At 44.1% G+C, this 19,904-nt stretch overlaps 1 pseudogene; it reads right to left on the bottom strand.

Moving 5' to 3' along the window:
* Positions 1-741: 741 nt before the first annotated feature.
* On the bottom strand, positions 742-10,782 carry LOC143645696 (zinc finger and SCAN domain-containing protein 4 pseudogene; annotated as a pseudogene).
* Between the last annotated feature and the right edge of the window lie 9,122 nt (positions 10,783-19,904).

The following is a 19,904-nucleotide window of genomic DNA, read 5'->3' as shown; positions in this document are numbered from 1 at the left end:
TGTGTGTGAGGTTGCATGTGTGCATGGGTCCTCGGTCCCTTTCATCTTTGCCCAGAACCCCCAGTAGCTCTGTCCAGCATGGATTCCGTGTGCCCCACAGCCCCTTTGCCCCACCTGGGACCAGCCTCCTCCTGGGGCTCGCCCGGGCGCAGGTGCACAAGCTGCTTCCCTGCACTTGCCCACGGCTCAGGGTCCCAGTGAGCTGCGGCCAGGCGCTCGCCTCCCTCAGGTCCAGCAGCAGTGGGGTCCTGGGCACTGAGGGACACCCACCCCCCAGGCCCCATCCCGCCAGTTGGCCCTGTATCCCGGCCTTCAATGGGGCAAATGATTCTGTTTTAATCTCTTAATATGAGGCATGAACTTGGAAACCCCCAAGGGATTGAGTAAGTCAATTTACTTACAAAAGGCAATATATTATGAGAGGATTCAGGTTTTCAATTGACTGCTGAAAAGGGAAGTTTTCAGAGTCGCCTATAATTTGATTTAATAGAGTCACTTCTCCTGCTCAGCAGGAAAACGGGATGCAGAGAAGGTGTGATTTTCATTTACATGCCTTCACATCGGGGTGACAGGCACCATCCATCTTCCCATGGCAGGATTAGTGATGCTCAGTGGCCAGAGGACGGTAAGCAGAGAGATGGAGAGTGATGCCTGATTGACAGGCCTGGGGGCTGTCACTGGGGGCTTCCATTTCCCACGCAGAGAGGCGGGGAGGTGAAGACAGCTGCAGGCTGAGTTGCTCTAGCAGTACCGCCCGAAAAGGGAAGCCCAAAGCATCGAGGAAGGAGTGCCCCCTTCCCCACAGCCCGACAGGATGGCGGCCGCGACAGCTCTCTGGGGCCCTATAAGTGTGCAAGGACCCTCGGGGGTAGCCCAGCTTTGGCTCCGTGCTCTCAGGGTGTTGGTGCACGGGGGAAGCTTGAGCTGCGATGCACCTGCCCCAGGATCCAGGCCTGGGGTTTGTGTCCCCCCAGCTGCCAGCCCTGAGAGGGGCCCTCCCCAGCTGGTGCCTGCTGAACGCTGACTACTGAGCCACTGCCTCACTTTGCCTTGCTTCTAACAAGCTGTGCTTGCTCGACTCTGTATCCTGAAAACGCAACTGAGAAACGGGAGTTAATGTTAATGAAATCACCGCATGAACTAACTATAAGGCAAAGGTGAGCTGTTTCGGTTTGCTAAAGCTGTTGGAATGCAATATACCAGAAATGGATCATCTTTTACAAAGGGGATCTATTAAATTACAAGCTTACAGTTCTAAAGCCATGAAAACATCCAGATCAAGGCCTCAACAGGAGCATACCCCCAATCAGGAAAGGCCGATCAGCTGGGAAGGCACGTGGCTGGTATCTTCTGGTCCTTTGCTCCTGGGTTGTGTTGCTTTCTGATTCCAGTGACTTCCTATGTCAGCTCTCCAAGCATCTCCACATCTCTGTGTCTAGACGTCTGCTCTCTATATCAGCTCTTTTGAGGACTCGGGTAAACTAATTAAGACCCACCTTGAATGAGCAGGACCACATTTCCATGGGCATAATCTAATCAAAAGTCCCACCCAGAATTGGGTGAGTCACATCTCTGTGCAAACAGCCTAATCAATAAGTCCCACCACCAACAGGGCTGCCTCCGCAGGACTGGATCAGAAGAATAAGGCTTTTCTGGTGTTCGCAATGGCTTTCAGACCAGTACATGAACTCTTTATTCTAGTGCCTTGTGCTACGGAGTCATTTACCTGTCTTCTTTTGAGGACCCCACATTTAGATCTGTACCTACTTGTCCATAGCTGATCTGTCTCCCAACGGCCAGACTGGACACTGCCCAGGTTCCAGGGCCCCATCAGCACCACGTGTGCCACGAGTTACGATTTAGGCAGGAGGGAGCAAGAGGTAAGCATCATGCCTTTTGGGGTGCCAGAAAACGTCCAGGGCAGGTCCGTTTACTCGTGTTTCCTGTATCAGTAAGTTTACAAGTTTGTCAAGGAGGGAACCACTGGGGTCAGTCATCCACTTCGAACTTGTCCAAGGACTCGATGGACTTGCAGGTACGAAGCCACAGGTGTGTGGCTTGTGACCAGGTGAGGTGCACCTGGCTGAACCACTGAGGGCCAGGTTCTTCTTGCAGAAGGTATATCTGCCTGGAGTCTCGAGAGGGACAACCTGCTCAGTCCTGTCCAGAATGCTGGCCACCAATTTAGAGAGCACCTTGAGGACACACTCAGCCATGTACAGAAAACCAGCCTGGCCATTCGCCAGGGAGACATGCAAACTTGGGCAAGGTTTAAACAACTAACTTCATGATTCCAGGAGAGCCCTGACCTATCCTGGTAGCAATTCATGTGAGAAATCACTGATGGCTTAAGCTATAAGCTTTGTAAAACCCATCAGGATCTGAAGTGCTCTGCAGCTCCTCAGAATTCTATGAATTTCTAGACTTCATTTTCAGAGCACACAGGTGGGGGGCAAGGACCAGGGAAAGTGGGCTGGTGGCAAGTCCCGGTGCCCAGGATATCCAGAATAGGAACCCACCCCACCTCCATCTGCACAGTGCAGGCTTGGAGTGGAAAGACCAGGGGCCCAGCCTTGGGTCCTTTCTGAACAGAAGCCCCAACCCACACACCAGGCAGATGTTGGAGTATCACCTTCTCAGCATCGATGAGACTCGGACGACAGACGGCTGGACAGCCAGGGACCAGCTCAGCAGGGCAGAGGCAATGCGGAGGACATCTGTCCAGGCAGCTCAGGACATCGAGGACCAGTAGGAACGAACCTTGCTCATGGACCAAAAGGGCACACCTTGGCACCTCACAAAAATATAGGACCACTTGAAAGGGTCTGGAGCTTCTCCCGAGTAAAGGCTAAGCCCTAATAAGACTTAGGATCAAATGTAAATCTGACTTTAGACTACAGGTTTTTCAGGTCCCAGAGGAGAGTCCCCATCTACAGACTTCAGAAAGCTGTGCCCTGAGAGGAGAGGAGACAGCCAAGGCTCAGGTGCGTCCCGCAGGGGCTGGCAGGGACTCTTGGAAGGATGTGTCTCCCATGATAGAGCCTGCAACTGAACACCACCTCACCCCTGATCCACAGAAGGGCTTTTATTTTTATAATTAATATGTTTCTTAATTCAAACTTCAGAGTGTAGGGTGATGATTAAATTATGACTGGAACACGAAATGTTATGAATGCAGGGGGAAGCTTCATCACACAAATATCATAGGCTCACAAAGCCCCAGACGCCAAATTGTACCAATCCTGTCTGGCATCCAATAAATCAAAAGCCTCCCAATAAGATTGGCACTCCTGGTGGTGTTTCATTTCACCTGTTCTCAGATTCATCAGAGAGTTAAGAGAAAGTGATTGATTCTCAACTAAAGCCCATCAACCACAGTTAAAATCTCATAGTATTCACCTTGATTAAACTGTTTCATTATCCATTTTCATTTACATAGAATAACTTGGGCACCATTGGGCTTTGGAAAAACACATATATTTGAAATGAAGCACCAACTCAATGCATTTCAACCAGGTAAACAAAACAATTGCAAAATACAAAGCATAAAACGTTAGGAAATAGTGGCAGAAATATATTCCCTTAAATCAAACACACCCAAGAGGTGCTTGTGATACTATGTGAGAAGCTCAGATGGGCAGTGTGGGTTTATGACTCAGAATATAGTGAGCCACGATTTTCCAGACGTAAGAATTGACCGTCTTTTATCAACAGCCCTATGGCAAAAATTTCAAAAGTTAGGAGCCAAGACAATGAAGCTCAGCAAATCCAATCTAAATGTGAGTCAGTACTGAGCCACTCCAGGAAACCCCAGGATCTATGGGTAGTTACATCTCTAGTCCCCCTTTACTAGTGGCCCACCCCCACTCCAAGATGCCTGGGGCCCACATGATGATGTCTGCTGGCCCAGAGCCCACTAGATGAAGCCTCTCTCCTTGACCTTAATCCCCCCTGTAACCTCTCACGGTGGAGCAGCTAAGGTCTAATAATGTGATGTGATTCCAGGCAATGCCTTCCTTGGGTGAAGCAGACACTTAGGGACAAAGGTACCAAATCACATGGAGCCCCTGTGATAGTTCATTTAATGTGCCCACTTGGTTAGACTCTGGTGTTCAATTGTTTGTTCAAACAGTGGCCTAGATGTTGCTGTGAACAGATTTTGTAGATGGGATTATATCTAGAGTCACCTGATTTTCAAACATGGAGATGAAACCCAATTAGTTGGGGGTCTAAGAGCAAGAACTAAGTGTTTCAGAGTTCAGAAGAATTTCTTTCTCAAGGCTCCAACATTGTCTGTTACTGGAATTTTCAGTCTACCAGACTCTCCCAAGGAATTGAGACTCAAGACTTCAAGATTACATTTATTGGAATCCAGCCTGCAACCTGCCTTATGAAATTCAGACTTGCCAGTACCCTCAATTGTGTGAGCCAATTCTCTATAATGAGTTACACACACACACACACACACACACACACCTTGTCAGTTCTGTTTCTCTGGAGAACCCTGACGGGCGCACCCACTAGACCTGTGGAGAGTTCCACTCTTTGTCTTTCTCCTCGTAAATAGACATCAATTACTTACGTCCCCGAGTTTGCATGTCTAGGTCTACAGTGTCATGGGATGATTCTTCCATTTGGGAAAGAAAGATTCCAATTCAGTCTTCACCACCATTACCTGTGTTACCTTGGACTTGTTTCTAGTTACTTCATCTGTGTGCACATCATTCTCCTCATCTGCGAATAAAGTCGAAGCTGTGCCACACTCTCAGGGCTGTTTGAAGATGAAAAATATTACCTGGTGCTGGGTGAACACCTAATATGGTAGGTGTTATGACCACTGAGCCTTTGTCATCATCTTCATCATCAATCACATCATCATCATCATCAATATAATCCGCATCTTCATCATCATCACGACCACCACAATCATTATCATTTTCAGTATCTCCAGCATCATCTTCACCATCAATATCATCATCATCATCATCATGAATATCATTATCATCATAACCATCATCATCAATATCATCATCTTCATCAACGTAACCACCACCACCATCCTGACCACCATCATCATCATCAATATCATCATCATCATCATCAATCACATCATCATCATCATCATCATTAATATCATCACCATTCCCATCACCATCATCATTACTGTCATAATATCGTCATCATCATCAACATTGTAGCTTTCACAACAATCAATATCTAGCAATACCCTAAAACTCTAGCTGTAATTTTGAAGAAAATTTTTATTATTAATATTCCCATTATTTTCCTTTTATTTTATTACACATAGATAATAAGTCAAACAGTAAAACACTGATGTAACAAATCTGACTTTAAAATCAACTAGAAATTTTAGTCTGATCCATAAGTAAAGTAAAAACTTCATGTGATTCAACAAGTATAAATCATAAATTATCCACCTCTACTGAGAACGGATTATTTGGACCTAAATTGAGAAGACTGATCATAAGGGATGTTTTTAGAAGATTGTTGCAAGTTTTTACTCCTTTGTAATAAGCATCTTTCATATACCTACAAGTGTGTTCCCAGAAATAAACTCCAGGGAGTGGGGATCCTCCCCTGGGGCACGCCTAATCCTGTTTCTCCATGTGCGTGAGCTGTGTCTACATCCCCAGTGGCTCAGTCAGGAGCCGAAGCCTGGGAGCGATTGTGCCACACGTGTCCTGTGTGCTCATTTATCCTCTGAGCCTCAGGCTCCACCATAAACTGAAGATAAAAATGCCAGCCAGTAAGGTTGTTGTGAGACCACAGAACCTGGTACATGTGGCTTTGATGGTAGGTGCCTGGGACAATAACATAGCAAATACTTAAAAAAAAAATTTTTTTAATTCAAAAGCTTGAAAAATTTAACCTAGTTTTTTTTCCTTTAGGTAATATCAGAAAAGCCACAACCTGTTGATAAAGATAGTATCATAGTGTTGGGCTAAGTGCATTGGAATTGAGTCAGGAAACACCTGTACCAATACTAAATTTTCTGTTCTGTGGACAAGAACACATCACTTGTCTATGTTTCATCTATTTCCTCTGTAGAAGGTCTGAAGTGAGGATTTGGAAGGAGAGCTTAATAGCTGCTGACTCGCAAACCTTAGGCACCGGGGACTAGTTCTGAAAAGAAATTTCTTTTCTTCTTTTTCTAAACTATTCTAAGTTGTTCATTAGAGAAAGCCGCAGCCATTTTCAATTGTTAGCACTGACCCAGGCAAGGCCAGAGTTAAGACGGGTCTGAGAAACAAAGTAATGAGTAAAGTGAAGGAGATCGTTCCCTAAACAGCAACTCTTCCCCAAGAAAAGGGGGGCAGGACCCACCTCAAGTGGGTGTCCTCATTCAGAGAATTTGGACTCAGGGGGCTGGAAAACAGAAACAGCCTAAGCCCACTTTCTACCTCAGCCTCTGCTTATCTACACCCCTGGCAGGGGCAGTGTCTGCCTAGAACTAAAAGTACTGCACCACTCTATGCCAATGGAAAGCTGTAGGCTGACAAGTGCCCTTCCTGGGCAGGGTAGGAAAAGCACAATATCTAGATGCTCCATAGGGATGTCTGACTCCTTGCTGGGTCTCATCCTCGGGGAAAATTGACACTGATTACACCCTCCTCCTGATTCTATGGCCATTCTTGTAGGAGAAAATCTTATTGGGGTCAATCATATATGAGGAAAAGCCCTCAAAAACACATGCTCCATGTATGCAGGGCAAGAACCAGAAAGACAAGAGCTGAAAAATTCTTATCAGTTAGACAGAAACAATGTTAGAGATCTAGAATAGGTTGAACTAAACACAAAGAAAAGATAAAACAAAGCCAACCAACAACAACAAAAAAAAAAAAACCCTAGGTAAAAGAATGAAAATAACTCTACAATAAACTAATAAAGGAAATCAGATGCCTAGACACCAGCAAAAAATAATACTCCATACTAGGAAAAATGAAGAAATGGCCCAGTCAAAGGAACAAACTAAGACTTCAAACAAGATACAGGAGTTGAAAGAACTAATTAAAGAGGTTCAAACAGACATGCTAAACTAAATGAAAAATCAAATCAAAGAGTTGAGAGAAGATGTGGCAAAAGAGATGAAGGACATCAAAAATACATTGGATGACCATAAAAGAATGAGAAAATTTGAAAAAAAAAAAAGGCAGAACTTATGGGAATGAAAAGCACAATAGAAAAGGTGAAAAACATAATGGAGACTTACAACACCAGATTTGAAAAGGCAGAAGAAAGGGTTAATGAACTAGAGAACAGGATATCTGAAATCCTACACACACACACACACAAAAACAGATAGGGAAAAGAATGGAAAAATATGAACAAGATCTCAAGTAATTGAATGACAACAAGCATAACATGGACATGCATGCTGTGGGTGTCCCAGAAGGAGTAAACAAGGGAAAGGGGAAGAAAGAATAATGGAGGAAGAAATCACTGAAAATTTCCCATCTCTTATTAAAGACATAAAATTACAGATCCAAGAAGCACAGCCTACCCCAACAGAATAGATCCAAATAGACCTACTCCCAGACATTTACTAATCAGATTGTCCAATGTCCAAAGCAAAGAGAGAATTCTGAAAGAAAGAGAAAAGTGATCCATCACAAACAAGGAAAGCTCAATAACACTGTGTGCAGATTTCTCAGCAGAAACCATAGAGGCAAGAAAACACTGGTATTTAAGATACTGAAAGAGAAAGACTCCCAACCAACAATTCTTTACCTGGTAAAACTAACCTTCAGAAAATGAGGGAAAGTTTAAATTATTTTCAGACAGATACTGAGAGAGTTGGTGAACAAGAGACCTGTTCTACAATGAACACTAAAGGGGAGCACTACAGACAGATAGGAAAAGACAGGATATAGAGGTTTGAAGAAGAGTGTAGAAATGAAGACTATCAGTAAGAAAGGAGGGAGAGAGAGTAAGATTTGAGATATATGACATATAAAATCCAGAAGACAAAATGCTAGAGGAAATCACTGCCTTGATAGTAATAACATTAAGCATTAATGGATTAAATACCCCAATCAAAAGACATAGACTTGAAGAATGGATTAATAAACAGAACCCTGTCTGTCTACAGGGTTATGTCTATATACTGTCTACAAAAGACTCACTTTAGACCTTAGACCCAAGGACAAAAATAGGATGAAAGCAATCGGTTGGAAAAAGATATTTCATGCAAGCAACAACAGGTGAAGAACAAGGGTAGTAAGCAAGGGTACTATCAGACAAATTAGACTTCAAATGTAAAACCATTAAAAGAGACATAGAAATGCACAATGTGCTAATAAAGGGACACTTCATCAAGAAGACATTAAATAATAAATATTTATGGACTGAGTGAGAGTGCCCCTAAAATGCATGAGGCACAAACTGAAAACACTGAAGTGAGAAGTAGACACTTCTGTAATAACAGAGATTTCAGTACACCACTCTCATCAATGGATAGAATATCTAGACAGAGGATCAACAAGGAAACAGAAATTTTGAATAGTATGAAAAATGAGCTAGACTTAGCAAACATTTACAGAACACAACAGCAGAACACACATTTTTCTCAAGTGCTCATGGATCATTCCCCAGGATAGACTTCATTTTGGGTCACAAATCAAGTCTCAGTAAGTTTTTTTTTTAAGAGTAAACATCCTGTATTTTTAATGCCGCTAAAATAAAATAGTTTTACATTTGGTTAATGGTAAAATGCCAAATCAACACATTGTAAAAAAAGAAAGAAAAAGGAAAACACAAGTTTGGCTTACTTCATTTTGTTTCTTTTTCTATCTGAACTCTTCCTCAGAAAAATTTAATCTTTGAATAAGGTTATCACATAGTAAAGGAGGGTGGAGAACCTAATAATTCTATCCAAGTAAACAATCTGTACCTGTTCTAGTTTGCTAGCTGCTGGAATGCAACACACCAGAGACGGACTGGCTTTTAATAAAAGGGGATTTATTTTGTTGGTTCTTCAGAGGAAAGGCAGCTAACTTTCCACTGAGGTTCTTTCTTACGTGGAAGGCACAGGATGGTCTCTGCTGTTCTTCTCTCCAGGCCCCTGGGTTCCAACAACTTTCCCCGGGGTGACTTCTTTCTGCATCTCCAAGGGCCTGGGCTGAGCTGCGAGTGCTGAGATGAGGAATGCTGAGCTGCTTAGACAGTGCTACATTGCGTTCTCTTATTTAAGCACAAGTCACTCATTGCAGCAGACACGCCTCCTAGCCGACTGCAGATGTAATTAGCAACAGATGAGATTCACCTACCATTGGCTCATGTCCACAGCAACAGAACTAGGTGCTTTCACCTGGACAAGTTGACAACTGAATCTAACTACCACAGTACCTATATCCCAATTAAAATAATTATCATTTTGCAGAAAATATTAGGTATACCAGATAATTATAAAATATATCTTATGGGGAACAGCATCTGGGGAAGCTTCTGGTGGAGCAGCATCACCTTTAAAGTTAATTCTCTGGTGGGTCCACACATGGTTGTGGTATGTGGATGACTGGCAGTAGTTTTCTGGCAAAGGGAACACACATAGTGCTTCTCACCAGTGTGGATTCTCTTGTGAACCCACAGCTTGGTTTTGGGGCTGAAGATCTTTTCACATGTGCTGCACTAGAAGGGCTTCTCTGCTGCATGAACCCTCTGGTGCACGTGCAATTCTGCTGCCTGAAAGAGGCCTTCGTGACACTCAGCACAATATTGTCTCTTTCCTGTGTCTTGGTGGGCATCTAGTTGAGAGAGATAGCGAAAGATCCTGGAACATTATACATATATATTATAATATATGTATATATATATATATAATACGTGATCCATATATATTATGAGTCACATCTGTATAATTTAGGGAGACCATGGACTCTTTTTTGTTTTATCCCACAACCAGTTTTTCCCTCATTGCTTTGGTCAGTAGGGACAGGCTCAGGGGTGGCTTGATCTGGCCTGGGGGACATTGTAGTTCCACCTCCATAAGAACATCTTGATGAGAGGGCCCTCCTAGGGATTCTTCCTGGAATCTGGAGGAGCCAAGCCCTGCTCTTCTGGAGTTCTGAAATTCTCCCAAGAAACACATCCCTCTTCAGGCTGAGGGCCTTATCTTCCTGGATAATAACTATAGAAGGTATGTGAGTGCCTTAACTAGTAATATTGTCATTTACTTCATTGGTTTTCACAGAAATGTTGCTGCTGTCTTCTTTATGGACATCTGTTCTGTTTGAAAAGAAATATCTTGGGGGCCCCAGAAGGCTGTCTTCATGCTTTTTCTTGGGGCTCCTGCTGGCATTTGTACCATGAGATGAAAAACAACTTCTCTTAAGGGCATATTCTCTGAGAAGAGGGCTTCCTGTCCCTGCATTTGGACATGGACAAGGTCAGATAACTTCATGCAAACATTGGCGAACTATTCCATGAATTTCTCCAGGTTTCTTCCACTTGAGTCCTGTTTCTCTATCAAAGTGGACTTGTTTCTACAGTGTCCATTCATCACAAACTGTTCCAGGACCAACTGAGAAATAATTTCTTACTTGCTGTGTTTTTCAGGCTACAGCAACAACTGAAATACTTTATAGAGTTTTTAGTTCCTGCCTTGCAAATGAGCCATTGTTGGTTTGATATAATTTGAGCTGAGGGCCCTGGAACTTAGAGGTGACTCCTCCCTCCTGGACATCAGGTCCTTGGGTGGGTTTAAATCTGGATTTTCTGACCCAGGATCACACATTGAAAGGAGCTTCTGAGATCCAAAGCCATGCGCAAGATTTCTCAGAGACACTCAACCTTGAGGATACGGATGCTGTTGATTTGTATCCCTGGGGATCTCTTCCTGGGTTGACCTTCTGAGCTGGGTGATCCCAGGATGAATGCTGGCCAGAGTGTGATTTCAGATCAAAATGGAATGAAGTTGTAAAATCAATAACAGGCAGAAGACTGGAAAAATCCAAAATATATGGAGGCTAAACAATACACTCTTAAACAACTAATGAGTCAAGGAAGAAATTAAGAGAAATCAGTAAATATCTTGAGATGAATGAAAATGAAAATACAACATATCAAAACTTATGGGATGCATCAAAGGAGGTGCTGAGAGGGAAATTTATTGCCTTAACTGCCTATATTAAACAAATAAGAAAGAGCAAAAATCGAGGAATTAACTGTTCACCTGGGAACTAGAGAAAGAATAGCAAACTAACACCAAAGCAAACAGAAGGAAAATAATTATGAAGATTAGAACAGAAATAAATGATATTGAGACCATGAAAACAATAGAGAGAATGAACAAAACCAGAAGTTTGTTCTTTGAGAAAATCAATAAAAATTGATGGACCCTTATCTAGGCTGACAAAAAAATTACAGTGTAAATAAATAACATCAGAAATGGGAGAGAAGACATAACTACTAACCCCAAAGAAATAGTACATAATGAGAGGCTACTATGAGCAACTATATGCTAATAAACTAGACAACATAGATAAAATGGGCAACTTCCTACAAAATATGAACAACCAACATTGATTTGAGAAGAAATAGATGACCACGACAAACCAACCACAAGTAAAGAGATGAAACATTCATCAAAGAGCTCCCAAAAAAGAAAAGTCCCAGACCAGATAACCTCACATGTGAATTCCCCCAAGCATTCAAGAAAAAATTAGTATCAATCCTGCTCATGCTCTTCCAAAAAAATTGAAGAGGAGGGAATGCTACTTAGCTCATTCTATCAAGCCAACATTACCCTTATACAAAACCCAGACAAAGATACTACAAGAAAAGGAAATTACAGACCAATCTCTTTAATGGACATAGTTGCAAAAATCCTCAACAAAAAAACTCACAAATCAAATCCAGTAGCACATTAAATTAATTACGCTCCATGACCAAGATTTATTCCAGGTATGCAAGGCTGGTTCAACAGAAGAAAATCAATGAATGTGATACACCACATCAAAAACTTAAGGCATAAAAACCTACATGATCATCTCAGTTGAAACAGAAAAGGCATTTGACAAAATTCAGCATCCTTTCTTGATGAAAACACTTCAAAGCATAGGAATAGAAGGGAGCCTCCTCAACAGGATGAAGGGAGCATATGAAAAACCCACAGCTAGCATAATACTAAGTTGGAAAAGACTGAAAGTTTTCCCTCTAAGATCAGCAAGAAGATAAGGATGCCTGCTGTTACCATTGTTATTCAACATTGTGCTGGAAGTTCTAGCTAGAGCAGTTAGGCAAGAAAAAGAAATAAAATGCATCTAAATTGAAAAAGAAGAAGTAAAAATTCACTGTTTGCAAATGGCATGATACTATATGTAGAAAATCCTGAAACATTTACAGCAAAGCTACTAGAATAATAAATGAGTGCAGTAAAGTGAAAGGGTACAAGATCTACACATAAAAAGCAGTAGTGTTTCTATGCACAATAATGAGCAATCTGAGGAGAAAATCAAGAAAAAAAAATCCCATTTACAATTGCAACCAAAACAATTAAATATTTAGGAATAAATTTAGCCAAGGCTAGAAAAGACATATAAGCAGAAAACTATAGAATATTGTTTTTAAAAATCAGAGGACCTAAATAAATGGAAGGACACCATTTTCATTGATTGGAAGACTAAATGTAGTTAAGATGTCAATTCCACCTGAATTGATTAATAGATTTAATGCAACACCAATTAAAATCCCAACAGCTTACTTTGAAGAAGAAGAAAAACGAATAACCAGATTTATTTAGAAGTGTGGGATGACCAAAATAGTTTTAAAATATCTCAAAAAAGAGGAATGAAGAGGGAGGTCTTACACTACCTGACTTTAAAGCATATTACAAAGCTACAGTGAACAAAACAGCATGATACTGGTATAAGGATAGGTATAGCGACCAATGAAATTGAACTGAGTGTTCAGAAATAGATGCTTTCATCTATGGATAGCTGATCTTTTATGAGGCAGTCAAGCAACTCAACTGGAACAGGGCAGCCTCTTCAATAAATGGTGCTTGGAGAAGTGGATATTCATATCCAAAGGAATGAAATTTCACCCCCATACCTCACCTTATACAAAACTTAACTCAAAATGGATCAAAGACATGAACATTAGAGCTAAGAAGAAGCTTTCTTTTAGAAAGAAAATGTAGGGAACTATCTTAAAGATCCTGTGATAGGTGGTGCTTTCCTAGACCTTATACCCAAAGCATGAGCAATGAAAGAAGAAATAGATAAATGGGATTTCCTCAAAACTGAACACTTTTGTGCATCAAATGACTTTGTCAGGAAAGTAAATAGGCAGACTATGCAATGGGAGACAATATCCAGAAACCACATTTCAAATAAGGATTTAATATCCAGAATATATAAAGAGATCCCACAACTGAACAACAGAAGACAAACAACCCAATTTAAAACTGGGCAAAAGACATAGAAAGTCATTTTCCTTAAGAGGAAATACAAATGGTCCTAAAACATATGAAAAGATGCTCAACTTTACTGGCTATTAGGGAAATGCAAATCAAAACAACAATGAGGTATCATCTCACACTTGTTAGAATGACCATTTTATATATATATACATATATATACACACACACACATATGTATATATATATATATAAGCAGGAAACAACAAGTGCTGTAGAAAATATGGATAAAGAGGCACATTGACTGTTGGTGGGAATGTAGAATGGTGTAACCACTCTGGAAGGCAGTTTGGTGGTTCCTCAGGAAGCTAAGTATAGAATTACCGTATCCAGTAATCCCATTACTAGGTTTCCATTTCTAAATTTTTACAATCAATGCTGTTGCACATTCTGTACTCTGCCAACACCAAATGCCCAGACTCTACTCTCTTTCTATTTCCTGATAACCTGTGTTCTTAACTTTAACTCTCAAAGTTCATTCATTAATGTCAGTTCATATTAGTGAGATCACACAGGATTTGTTCTCATTTCAGGCTGATTTCACTCAACATAATGTCATCAAGGTTCATCCACATTGTTGCATGTTTCATGAATTGATTCTGTCTTACAGCTGTGTAATATTCCATGGTTTGTTTACCCACTCATCTGTTGATGGACACTTGGGCTGTTACCATCTCTTAGCGATCTCTTATAATGCCTCTATAAATATAGGTGTGCAAATGTCTGTTCATGTCCCTCCCTGAAGTTTCTCGGAACATTTTTGCTTTCCCATGGAGTTCCCTACTGTGTCTCTGTCCACAGGGTTCTCCTATGTCTCTGTGTTCACATGAGACTCTTCTCTCGGTCTGCATTCCCATGGGGTTTTCCTGTATATCTGTGTCTCACAAGGTTATTTCTTGGGTCTACATTCCCATGGGGTTCTCCACTGTATCTGTGTCCCACAGGGTTCTCCACTGTGCCTGTGTTCCCACGGGGTTCTCCTCTGTGTCTGCGCCCCCACGGGGTTCTCCTCTATGTCTGCTCTCCCACGGGGTTCTCCCCTGGGTCTGCGCTCCCACGGGGTTCTCCTCTGGGTCTGCGCTCCCACGGGGTTCTCCTCTGTGTCTGCTCTCCCACGGGGTTCTCCTCTGGGTCTGCGCTCCCACGGGGTTCTCCTCTGGGTCTGCGCTCCCACGGGGTTCTCCTCTGGGTCTGCGCTCCCACGGGGTTATCCTCTGGGTCTGCTCTCCCACGGGGTTATCCTCTGGGTCTGCGCTCCCACGGGGTTCTCCTCTGTGTCTGCGCTCCCACGGGGTTCTCCTCTGGGTCTGCTCTCCCACGGGGTTCTCCTCTGTGTCTGCGCTCCCACGGGGTTCTCCTCTATGTCTGCTCTCTCATGGGGTTCTCCTCTGGGTCTGCGCTCCCACAGGGTTCTCCTCTGGGTCTGTGCTCCCACGGGGTTCTTCTTACGTCCGTTTGTGCAGTGTTCTCCCTGGGTCTGCATTTCCAGGGCTTCTCCTCTCTGCGTCTCTTCTCTGTTATAGGACACCAGTCCCTATGTATCAGTCCCACCCTAATGCAGTAAGACCCCATCTTAACTAATTACCTGTGCAAAGGTCCTATTTCCAAAGTCTTATGAGCAATGTCTGCGGACCCAGGAGCCACCTGGCATTGGAAAAACCAGCTGCCCTCATGGATCAGGGGCTGCAAATCTCTACACACTCCATAAGGAGCCCAGCGCTGCAGGCAATGCCCCACACAGAAACAAGTACAAAGGCAGAGGCCTTGGCTTTCATACCTTATTCCCCACTTATAAGGGGAAAAACAGCTTTCAGAATAAATTATTTTTCTACTCTTCCATCCATTTCTATAACATATCTTCCCTCTTCCTCTATATCTCCAAAGGCAGCTCAAAGGGAGGTGAAAGGGTAAAGGGAGAAGGTCAATTTGGATGGAAAATAAGCATTTTTTCTTATTAGAATTACTCCTAATTCCAGGAAACACTTTAGTTTTCAAGATATTGCTGATCTTGAGCAATATGTGTCAAAACGTGAATAGTAAACCATGGTTTAAGATTTGTAATTAAGTCATGTCTTCAAAATTCCTTCCTTACTTTACTGAGAGTGGTTAATTAAAAAAATGATAAAGTGGTAATCTATTTTTATGCACTGGTCAAATCTAATTCTGTTTATACTGAGGGAAAGTGTGTTTATGAGTTTAATGGAGGACAGGGACAATTAAGGAATTCTGCAATGAGTCCTGGCTCTCCCTGGGCAGAAAACATAATTTCCCTCCCTTGGAGGAGAGCGGGAAGGGGGAGGAACAGGTACAAAGCCAAGAAGTGCTGGCTTTGCTTTTTAGAGTTGAAAGCCCTCTTGATGACTGCCATTTGTCTACCAGGAAGTGAGGAGCTGCGATAGTGATGCCCGTAATTACATTAAACTCCGGAGCCCACGCTTGCAGTGGACACTTCAGAAACCAGCTCACCCCCACAGGCTCACGTAGTGCAGCATGTGCCAGGAAGAGATTTGCTTCTGAGGGACAACGGCCCACTTTCTGAGGCCAAGAGAGGACCCCACATCAGGGCACGGGGGCTTCCTCCCCGAGGAATCACCCTCACTGGCGCACAGGGACCTCAGCAGCTGGGTCACTTCTTCAGCCCATTGCTTATTCCCAGGGGCCCTGCCTGGAAAGGACAGTTCCATATTTTAAACTCTGTTCCCAAATCACAGAAAATGGATAGAGCCGAGTCCACTGAAGCCAAAATCCCCCATCCTCATGTGGACTTGTTGCCCCTTCGCCAAAGGAAGAAACAAAGCGCAACCATCACAAGACAAGTTATTAAACAAACAAGCAGAAGACCATTCCCCGGAGAGAGCAAGCCCTGTGAACCTTGGTGCTTGGAGGGTGCCCACTTTAATTGAAGGAATGACAGCAGGGCAGGTGGGGATGTTCTGTGCATGCTCACAGGACCCTTGGGCTCCCTGGACCTGAGAGGGGCTGGGTCAGTGACTGTGGCTCCTGCTTTCAGAGTTCCCAGAATTTCCTGGTAATGTTTTTGGGGAAAGAGGACACTAGCTGTAACTTATCACAATAGGCAGCTTATCCGCCCTGCTCCCCAGAAGGGAAACAATGAACACAGAGCTGTAAACTTCTGGAGCTTTACTTCTAATCCCCCTCCATGGATCTCGCTCCAAGCTGCTCTCTGACTGGCCCTTGCTGGCCGAGCTCTACTCTCTCTCACTCCCTGCCGCTGCATTTCTCATGTGATGTGAAGCCCACAGATAAGTGTCGCTCATGGACTTTCTCATCCTTTTACTTTCCAGTCTTCTCCCATGTTGGTTTTCATTTTGATTCTTCACACCCTTTGGTACTGAGACAGCTGCTGCAGCTCCAGACATCACATCCCCATAGGAAGGAAGAGGAAGAGGCTTTGCCAGCCTCACACATGCCCTTTGTCAGGCAGTTGCAATCTTTCCTCAGGATCCTGAAACTGAGACCTCCATTCATTTAAGGAGTGAGGATGGGGCAGGGTTCTTTGTCCACTGCTTACTGAGGGAGGTAGACAAGCCTGGGAATGATGCACCGGAGCTGGCTTAGTCCAACCATGAGGCATCGCCTTGGAGTGTCACATGACTGCCTTGATGACAAACAGGTCCAGTTAGCAAGGCAGACTGTAGGCCACAGACCCTGAGCCTCCTGGAGGCCAAGGTAAAAGGAGAAACTAAACATGTCACACAGCTTTCACTGGAAGACACAATCTCCTGGAAGCACTTGCCACCAGATCTTTAGGAAAGAAGCCTGTTGGACAATGCCCCTGACAGCAGTTTTCTTCAACAACAGTATCCTCTGCAAAAGTGGACACACATGCTTGCACAAGCGCAGGCAATTTGCTCCACAACCATCCTCTTGGCCCTTTGGCCTCAGGTCAACTTGACTCTTGACCACACATGACCATGAGCCCATCTGGCTCAGCCCCCTTGCTGGACACCCCATTGGGGGTGTGTGGGACTTATTTAAATATAAATTAATTTGAATGAACTCGGGGCTCAATACTGTTTAAAGCCTCGGGGAGCCCTCAGCCCCAGGAAGCCCTCAGTTCTGGGGAGCCTTCAGCCCCAGTGAGCCCTCAGCCATGGGGAGCCTTCAGCCTTGGGGAGCCCTCAGCTCTAGGGAGCCCACAGCCTTGGGGAGCCTTCAGCCTCAGGGAACCCTCAGCCCTCAGGAGCCCTCAGCTTTGTGGAGCCCTCAGCGTTATGGAGCCCACAGCCTTGGGGAGCTTTCAGCCTGGGGAGCCTTCAGCCTCAGGGAACCCTCAGCCCCAAGGAGCCTGCAGCCTTGGGGAGCCCTCAGTGCCAGGGAGCCCACCTCTCCTGGCGGGGTGACACTCCTGCCTGCAAGCTCGAGTCCCCTGGGGAGTGTCCTGGGAGCTCCCATAGAGAAAGGGCCCTCTCTGCACCCCAAGACTGCACAGCAGGGCAGGAGCGGGCAGGAAATAAGAATTTGGGGTCCGTCAGCCAGGAAGCCCCCTTCTTTCAGGCTCCACTGCCACTTGCTTCACCACCCAAAGTTCCAATGAGGAACTGGATTCTTATCTTCAACATGCTTGTAACTACTTGAAAGATACTCTTTGATTTCCCATCCCCCTCCTTCTTTTGGCTGCCTGTTAGATGTGGCCGCAGATCTTTACAAGCTTTCTGTACAACACATTATTTAAATCATTCTCTTAAAGACAGTGTTTCATTCACATTCAAATGCATCCATTTGGAATAAATTCACTTTTAAATAAATCATAAGATGTATGCATTACAAATCACAGTAATTATGATGAGGGCAAATGACAGGCACTGATTTAAAAATAAATCAGGCATTTTCCCAGCAAATGATCAAATGATGAATTGCCCACTGATTCACTGTTTTATCCAGAATTCCATCTGCAACACTCACAGTACAGTCAAACACCCTGATTATTCCCCCAGCCATTCTGACCTGCTCTGGCAGAGCCCTCTCTCTCACACACGAGTCAGAGCGTGCACTTCGAGATTTAACATCCTGCCCGGTTCGTTTAGTTGTTCAAAGAACAAAGAAGAGAGAAGGACAGATTTCCACATTAGTTAGCATCCATAATCTTTATAATTTCGTGTTTTCTGCATTTCTGTTTCTTTGATTCTGTCTAAATGCCTTAAAATCAAAGGAAAAAGTAGTCAAGAAGGAAGTAATGTGCAAATTTCCTTTTAGGAAATTAACAGAACTGGCTAAAGGCACAGGTGCTCTTGGGGAGAAAGCAAAAGGAGATCCCGAATAGTTGCTTCATTGGTCGTTTTTTAAATGTACAAGACAAGCTCAGGAAAAATGAACTGAGTTGCATCTTAAACTTGATTAAGAACAAGGGGTGGTAGAGACAGACAGAGAGAGAGAGAGAGAGAGAGGGAAAGGCAGGAGAGCAGACAGAAAGACACAGAGGGGTAGGCGGGGAGGAGGGGGGCGTGGGGGGAAGTCAGTGCCCCAAAGCAGGGAAAGAACAGCCCCATCTGGAGCAGAATCACCTGGAAACCTGCTAGAAATGCAAATTCCTAGGCCCCAGCCAGACCTGAGGAATCTAAAATTCAGGGGGGACACAAACCAACCCTCCAGGTTCTAACAAGCCCTCTAAGGGATTTGGATACAAATTCAAGCTTGGCTTACAGGGCCCCCTTGGCAGCCCCACTTCTCTGCCAGGCATTCAGAGCGAGGTGGCTGGGTGCCTGTGGGGTGTGTTCTGTGGAGGGAGAAGGGCTGCCCCAGCCTTACACCGCTGAGAGGGCTACAGGTCCAGTGGCCCGGGAGGAAGCGGCAATGACCAATTCCCTACTCCTTGGATCCGCAGCAAACAGGAGGCCACAAGGAAGGGAGGACATTTCCCTTGTGAAAAGAAGTCCTTTGCTATGATTTTCAAAGCCAGGAAGGTGTGAACTGTCAGCCAAACAAAGAGACAACAACAAGCTCTTCTCTTCCAGGCTTGTCCTTCAAGTACTGCATCTGAACTACCTGAGGGGGGGTGTTTGCTCCTCTGGTTCCCAGGCTGCACTCCAGGTCTGCTGAATTCGAGTTCTCAGGCATAAGGCTCAGAGCCATGAGCTTGTAACGAGCTTCTGAGGCATGGGACGCCCAGCTCCGGCCTTCCTGAGCACCAAAGTTGGGGAGGTGGCGGATGAGTTTCCGGTGGCGGCTGGCCTGCTCCTAAGTCACCTCGCCCCTCTGAGTTCTGCTTGACCCACCTGGGAAACAGCAGGAAGATCACAGAGTCTGTTACAGAAGAGGCCACTGGGGTGTTTTGCCTGGGCTAACTGGAGGCTTTCAGCTGAAAGAGAAGCCATGAAAATAGGTGGTAGAGAAATGAACACAGACCAATGTTCAGGGAATTAGCCGTTAGTAACCAAGCCAGAATGGTAAACCGAGTCCAAGAGTCCTTCATTTCCTTAAACATCTCCAGGATGGAGGCTCCTTG

This window comes from Tamandua tetradactyla, chromosome 9 (genome assembly GCF_023851605.1).
Source record: "Tamandua tetradactyla isolate mTamTet1 chromosome 9, mTamTet1.pri, whole genome shotgun sequence".
NCBI lineage: Eukaryota > Metazoa > Chordata > Mammalia > Pilosa > Myrmecophagidae > Tamandua > Tamandua tetradactyla.
Note: the sequence above shows the minus strand (reverse complement) of the source record. Positions and strands in the feature narration are given on the sequence as shown.